This window comes from Lissotriton vulgaris, chromosome 4_1 (assembly GCF_964263255.1).
Source record: "Lissotriton vulgaris chromosome 4_1, aLisVul1.2, whole genome shotgun sequence".
Taxonomy (NCBI): Eukaryota; Metazoa; Chordata; class Amphibia; order Caudata; family Salamandridae; genus Lissotriton; species Lissotriton vulgaris.
The window spans coordinates 381899403-381907778 of NC_141691.1; positions in this window are offsets into that span (position 1 = coordinate 381899403).

The following is an 8376-nucleotide window of genomic DNA, read 5'->3' on the forward strand; positions in this document are numbered from 1 at the left end:
CACATACATACATACATATATTTCTATATTCCGTCCATTCTCCCCAAAAAATATTTCTTTATTCCGTCAGTGTGCAATAAAAACAGCGCATCATTCAAAAGGCGTGCAATATATTTCTTTATTCCGTCCATTCTCCCCAAAAAATATTTCTTTATTCCGTCAGTGTGCAATAAAAACATCGCATCATTCAAAAGGCGTGCAATTAATTGCTGGCACATCTTTATTATCCTCCAATGTTCTTGCACAGCCTCCCAACTGCCTAATTGCTGGTACATCCTTATATTTCTTTACGTCAAAAATACATCCTCCCAACATCGGGTAACATTGCATGCGTGCGATGTTAACGGCAGTGCGCCGTTGTAGCATCCGTAGTAAAAGTCTGCGATGTAAAGGAAGATGCGATGTAAAAGTCACGGTGCGATAGCACCGCGATGTATTAATATCGCTGTAATTGGTGTTTCCCGGGCAGGGGGTTACTGAGAACAGGCTGGACTTTGAAGGCTGTGGAACACGCGGCTGTTCTCACAGGTAGCGTCGAATTTCATCTTCTGGTGCCCCGCACTGCCCATTTGTGTACAGAGGACCCCCCCAAACTATGCCCACCCTCACATTTTCAGTCTTAACTCCTCCTTGTAGGTTGAAAAGTAATCAATTGTATTCGCCCTATTAACAACATACTAGGATATACATCATTTCAGAGTGGAACTGTAATTTTAATATTGATGGAAGAGCCCTCGCATCTTGCCTATTTTAAACATATATCTCAGAACGTGCCTCAAGTGGAGCACCTTTTCGTGTACAGACCAACAGTACAGGCAAGGCGGCAGTCCCACAAACTCCCTTTAGTGGAGGGGCAAGAAAAGTGCTTGCGGTCAGCCGAGACTTGAACCACAGGTAAGAGGCAGATAAGAGGGGCCCCTGCCAGCTCCGATCGACTCCCCGTGACAAGCCAGGGCGGTGTTACCAGACGCTGCCTGTTGGGAGAATGACCATCTGTGGAGCTTGAGGAGTAGGTATCACCCCATGTGCTCATCACGTCAGCTCCCCACGCCCAACTACCTTTACTTCGAACAATTGTAAGTACTTAAACATGACTGGATGCTTGTATCTAGCGCTACAACAGCAGGACAAACTCATGTGGGAAGTGGATTCATGGGTCAGATAATATGAAAATAGAGTCCCTCCGTGTGGGAGGGGGTGGATGAGCTATAACCCTCGTAAGACAAACACTCCAAATGTATTCTCCAACAGCAACAGCCAGAGATCGTCCACGACTTTGGAAAGAAAGCGTTGAGCTACAGTCTGTTATTTTTTAAAGATTTCTGGCACACACTCCAAAGAGCCTTATCCAGAGTAACCCACTCCGAGGCCTGCTAGTGACACCGGGAGGCCTCTGCAAACATTGTTGGCGGGCTGGGGGGGATGCAACCACACGCAGGAAGGAGCTCCTTTTACAAGAGCTCGTTACTGGCACCGCCAGAGTGCTGACTCCGCACTTCTCAGTCTGTGAGCCCCTGCCAGCGTCTTTCGAGTGGACGGGACGCTGGCATTAAACGCTTTCTCTGCTCTCCGGCCTAGTCTACGGAGAGCACTCTAGTAAAACACTTCTGCTCCATTGGTCTGGGCCTAATTTATTACACATTGAGTGCGTAGCTCCAAAGTATTTTACGGGAGCCCGCTAGCGGTGCTGCATGGAGCCGGAGCGATGAATTGCCAAGGCTGCCAAAATAGGGCGTACAGTCGTCCTGGAATGGCTAGGACAGTCCCAGGTTGTCATAATCTATCCCCCTAATATTACCTCACACATTGCCTGCAGCCTTAAGAGACACTGTATAAGTGTTTTTCAGGGCATGCAGACCACCATATCCTGCAAAACGCATATAGTGTTTTCGTCTGGCACAAGTATGTATATGCTTTTTCTGGTTACCATTCAACACAGACCCAAATACAGCGGGGGTCAGCTATCAATCCTTGACCATTAGACACAGGCCATTATATGCTCCTGCAGAAAGCCTCTGAACACGGACCGTAGTACAGCAGGATTGCTACCTATGCCTGCCTATTAGACACAGACCAGTGCCCCTGCTGATTACCCCCACCACAGACCCATATACACTAGGACTGCTAATTACCCCTGAGCATTAGACACAGGTCAGTGTGTGCCCCTGCCAATTAGCACCCAGCACAGACCCATATAAAGTAGGACTGCTAATATCCCCTGAGCATTAGACACAGACCAGTGTGTGCCCCTGTCAATTACTACTCAGCACAGACCCATATACAGCAGGAATTGCTACCTACGCCTGACCAATAGACACAGACCAGTGTGCCCCCCTGCTGATTACCACTCAACGCAGACCCGTATACAATAGGACTGCTAACTACCACTGAGCATTAGACACAGGCCAGTGTGTGCCCCTGCCAATTAGCACTCAGCACAGTCCCAGGTCCGTGTATGACCCAGCTGATTACCACTCAACACAGACCCATATAGAGTAGGATTGTTACCTATGCCTGAATATTAGACACAGACCAGTGTGTGCCCCTGCTGATTAGCACTCAGCACAGACCCAGTTTCAAATATCCGCGTCTGCCCAGGGCCAAGTGTTAGCCTCGGGTCAGTCTCGGGTCAGTATGCAGTCCCGTACAAGAGGAGGTATTGCCGACCACTGAGCAGCAGATTCAGTGCAATATATACTCAACAGGTTCAGACCCGATCAAGACGATGGGATTGCTACTTATCACTGAACACCAGGCACATGCCCACTTCCTCAGACCGCCTTCACCTGAACAGTGAACAAAGGCACTACTCCCCTCACAGATCTGTTTGGGCGTTCGTTTCCCACGTAATATCAAGTGCCCGAGATTGTGGAGTACAGACTTCTGCTGCGTGAAATGGTGGGTTCCTTTCAATCTAATACTAGATGCAGACACGAACGCGAGGGTTGTAACCTCCCAACAGAGGGGGGGGCAGCCATACCCTTTCCGAAAACCTAGGAGCTGTTACTGCAGAACAGCAGTGCGGACTAGATGTTTGGGCAGGTGCAGGCCCTGTGCACCTTCTAAGTTCGTAGGGGCCCTCCCTGCAAAAGAGCATGTAAAGCCCGCTGAGGAAGGCTGTGGAGCAGGTAATGTAAATGACAATGCCATTTATTTATCTGTTTTCAAAACCAACACATAAATATAAATTTTGGCATTTACAATGCCAATAGCTCTAACTTTTCCAAAGGCGAAACCATTGCATTGTAAATGCTTGTTATGCTGTGTAGCTGAGGAAAAGAAAAGATCGCCTACCAATTGTTTTTTAAGCTTGTAATGTCTGCTTCAATAAGATGTGTTTCTTGAAGTAATGCGAGCTGTCAGTGCAATCTAGAGAAATGAGACAAAACTCGCTCGAGTTTAATGGGGTTTTTCAAATTTTTAAAGTTCCAGGTTGGTATTCTAAGTGGTATACAAGGAGATTTCATAGCAGAACACTAGGGGTAAATATTGTATGCAGGAAGTTTCAGCAGAGAATACAAAGAAAGAAAAAGAGAGCAAAGTGAGAGGACAGAGATGTAGAGGGGGCAAGTAACCCCCACAAAGACAAAGGAAACATAAAGACAGCACAGAAAGGAAAAACCCTTGTCATATGGTTACTACGTTTCTATATATTGTGTTAAGTTAGCATGTGCGTATTATATGTTTAAACGCAATATTTTCTTCCATCTTGAGTTTGCACACGACACCTAATTGTTATTGTAGCTTTCAACCCAGACGAAAGATGTGATTTATTTGGGAATAATATGTTATTTGCTCTAGTATCAGTCGTGCTTGGTACACTTGGTACAACTGTCTGTACACCGAGAACTGCACACTCTAAGAATAACCTAACACAAGGTTGCTGAAGGCCTGATCCTCGCACCACGTTAGACATAACACAAATAATGTTGCTGCCAACATTGGGCTCTACGCGAGTTTAAGATACAGTTACAGGGAATGAATCAACACACTTGATGCTGAGCATGCAGAGAGCTGGTAGCTGTTGATGTGATCTCCTCCTACTGAGAATTAGAGGTATGGGTCCGCCCTGCTAAGAACCCAGATGAGACCTTCTTAGATATAATATAATATGCTAAATAGGGTGCGCGAAATATAGGTGATACAGAATTCTATAGATTTTGCATCATAACATGCTATCACCTTTTGCTTACTATGGATTAGTGACTATGTTGCTGACTCTGATTTTTGTAATATGTATGTTGATATTATACAAGATACTGCGTTTGAGAATGCTGCATTGAAAAATAAACATTTCAAACTTGCACGTGTATTCTTTGCCTCCCAGTTTCGGTTTGGAATGATAATATAACGAAAGAGTGTTCATGTGTTCCACGATACCTGAGGTACTCTAAGTTCATGTTCTGGATTGTCTAAGTCATTGGTAAGTTATTACTACCGATGAGACACTGTAGCTAGCTTGGTAAGGGGATTTCTGAAACAAAGGTGAGTTGTGGGTCACCCTAACTCACCCAGGTTCTAGATCTCTGTGCACAGTTCTGTGGGAGAACGGAAACCCTGCTACATGGCGCCCATACGTTGATTGGCCTTATATCATGACACTCGAGTAGTATATCATTCAAACCTTAACGCCTTCATTCCCGTTTCCGGAAAACGGCAGTGTCGGAAAAACCTACCTATTTTTGTAATAGGTCATTTTCAAGCTTGAATCTATCTGTAAACGGTTTCTTTGAGTTACTACCCAGTTGTGCTACAAAGTGATCTTTGTGTTTTCGCTTTCCTGTGCTGACATGGCACAAGCCGTGGACATCCCGCAGCATAGTCGCATTGCGGTGCGTGACCATTTGCGGATGTATGATGTTCCTGTGGAAGGCTTGGCTGTGGTTCTGGTGGTGAGTGCAGAACATGCTTACCCATACGAACTGTTTTATTCGTGGGTGACGTTTCCGCCAGTGAACGCTAATTCTGGTGTGTTCCACTCATACACTGCTTCGGATGTACCGGTTGCGTACGCTCCGTACAGAGCACTGGAGGTTCCTATTGATGCTTGGCAGCATGGAGTTTGGTTTGGTGGCGCCCTACCGCACGCTTTAACCGCTCCGAGGTTAGGTCCTTTGTCCATTCCGGGCACACCTTGGCCCGCTTTGGCTGGATTCACTCCTCACCCTCAACGCGCCACTTGTAACGCGGCTGATCTGCGGCGGCTTCATGAAGTCGCGGTGGGAGTGATTAGAGCGCTTGTTCATTACACTAGCCGTAATGTTCAGGACGCGGCCCCTAGGGGCGCACAGCTTCATGCAGAACATGCTGGTCTGAAAATCAATCCGGTCATGGTTAATTCCGTGATGGGTAAAAAGCCCCAGGACAAGGATGATTTTCCGTTCTGGCTTGCTGAGAAATTCGACCAGCTGGAAGGTGTGTTTCCCAACACAAGTCCGGGTGATAAACACCGGATTCTTACACTAAGTTTGCCGAAAGATTTGGCTCCTGAACTTGTTGACTGTGAGACCTGGGGCAAGACTTTTGCAGCGGTCTATTCGAGGTGCTATGGCTCCCCGTCTGTGACCAATCTAGGTGGGGTCCTTAAACGTGTTCAAGACGAACACGGACCGGAGTCGGCTGTTGAATTGGGTATGCGCCTGTGTGGCTCCTTTGATGTGGTTTGCGATCTGATCCTTGCGAATGTCAAGGGGGATGCAGTGAACTTTCAGGTTGCTAACGCATTGGCGTTGGTTCCCGAGGCCGAACGACCCCGACGGTTAGCAAGGATAATTGTAGCTGCTTACAAAATGGTAGGCCGCAATGCAATGGGGGTTAAAGCTTTTCCTGATAAGGAGAAGAAGCAGCCCCAGGGTCAGACATCGGAAACTAGTGGTCAACAAAAGTCCAAGAAACAAAATTGGCCTAAAAAGCAGAATCAGGGTAAGCAACAACAACAACAAACACAGGTTTCTGCTCCTGCGTCTCCGTTGCCTGCGCAGTCGGATCGAGTTTATGATTTGCGCGACCGCGCGATGATTAAATCACCTGAGAGGTTTCAGGTTTCTCACCAACGCTCTCCTCGTTCCTTTCAGGACTCATCGGCTCCGTCAACCGGTGGTGGAGGGGGCGGCAGGGGCCGGGGTGGCCAGCAAGGACGTGGTCAGCCCCGCCCGCGTGCCGGTGGAGATCAGCAGGAAGGCTCTACGCCCAAGAGACCACAGTTTACTACGAAGAAAGTCGCCGCCCTGACCGCGCATCGTTATGCCCCAGATAGTGAGAACGCGGCTTCGGAATCTGACGTGGGCTCTGACCTTGCTGGACAGCGCAGCAGAGATTACCATAGTGAGAGAGGCCCTCCGTCCACTGTTGAAGGTGACAGCGACTGATTCTTATGTTGTGATTGAAACTGCTGATACGCATGTTGCTCCCCCTGAACGTCTTTTTGAAATTGTCCTGCTAATTGAAGGTGACATGCAGCGAACTGTAAAAGGGGTATTTTGGGAAAATCTCTCGTCTACGTATGACATTTTGCTTTCGGAGGCTGACTGGCCCCCACCTTTTGTTCTCGCAGCTCCGCGAGGGGAGGAGGTAATCCTACCCAGCTTCGCGCACACTGTGCCGAGGGTGGAAGCGCTGCATTTTGCAGAAGAGTGGGCTCTGGCGCTTGCGCCGGCTGTGTACCGTAATCAGTGTGGTTGGGATAAATTGTCACCAAGCCACGAGATTCCTTTACGGTCCCAGCCACAGCCTCAACCCCAATATCCCATATGGCGTGAAGCCAAGGCTTCAGTCGCGGCTATCCTTGAACAATTGGAATATCAAGGTGTAATTGAAACATGTGTGTCACCGATGAATAACCCCCTTTTTACTGTGAACAAGCCGGACGGCTCATATCGTTTGGTTTTGGATTATAGGCCTTTAAACTCGCATTGCCCTAACTGCGCAGTACAGAATACTCATGGCTCTGCGTTAGTGAATTCTCTTGAGCGTAAACGGTTTAAAACCACGCTTGACATTTCCAATGGTTTTTATGCCCATAGGCTAGACGGTCTAAGTTCCCAATGGACCAGTTTTACATGCGGCGGTGTGCAAAAAATGTTTCGGCGACTCCCAATGGGCTACAAGAACAGTCCTGGAGTATTCTCCGCACGCATTGTCTCTCTGCTGGAGAGCTTCGACCCAGTTGCTTGTTCGTATGTGGATGACATTTATCTCACAGACGACGATCTTTGGGAGCATCTGTGTCGAGTAAATAGCATAATTTGTAACTTTGCTGACATAGGTTACAAGTTTAACTTTGCAAAGTCGCACATTGCAGAGTACACAGTGTTGTTTCTGGGTTACGAGCTTAACAACAAAGGGAAGGGTTTAGCACCACACTTCCTGGAGAAATGCGCACAGTTGCGTTCTCCGACAACACTGAAAAAATTACAATCTCTTCTGGGCTTTTTGAATTTCGGAAGAACTTACATTCCGGAATATGCCCAGCGTATCAAGCCTTTGTATGCTTTGATACAACCATCTTTTTCCAAATCATGCTGGCTGCCTGAGCATTCAGCCATTCTGCAGTCTTTGCAGGCTGATTTGCTCGCTTCTGAATACTTACAGACTCGTGATAACCAAACCAACCTGGTGATAAGAATTATCCCTGGGGCGGTGGGTTTCACGTACCTGACTTTTAATGAAGGAGATACAGTACCTATTGCTTACAAGTCACACTTGTACACTTCGGCTGAATTGCGTATTTCCACTGTGGAGAAAGTTTTAACGGCTGTGCAGATGGCAATTCTTAAGGAACGTGCCCTGTCGCAAGGAAAGCGCATGTTGGTTGTTACCCCGTGTCCTGCCTTAGAGGCGGTTACGAAAGCCAGTGTACCTAATTCCAAAGCTTTGCACCCTCGGTGGATTCAATGGGCTGCGTCCTTGACGTCCCAGGAAGTCACGTTTGTTTTTGACGCCACTTTACGGTCGCAGGAGTATTTACAGTATGAATTTGTTCATCCTGCTCCATTAGCAATGCGGCCGTTGGAGGATTTCCATTGCATCATTTACACTGATGGTTCGGCGCAGGTTGCGCATGGCTCTAAACATGCCTACGTTTCCGCTTGCGCCATTGTGGTTGGTGCCATGGTGAACGATGAGTTCAAGTCCAGCGTCGTGCACACGCAGACGCTTGGGGACTGCACCGCACAATCAGCAGAGCTTCGTGCTCTGATGCTTGCATTGGAGTACGCAGATCCAAGTGTGACGACTTTGATCGTAAGTGACTCTTACTACTGTGTCCAGTCTTACAAGGAAAACTTGTTCTTTTGGATTCAGAATGAAATTCGTGATTCCAAAGGTAGCACAATAAAACATAAAATGATCTGGGTCCGAGTGGCGGAACTTAAAGAG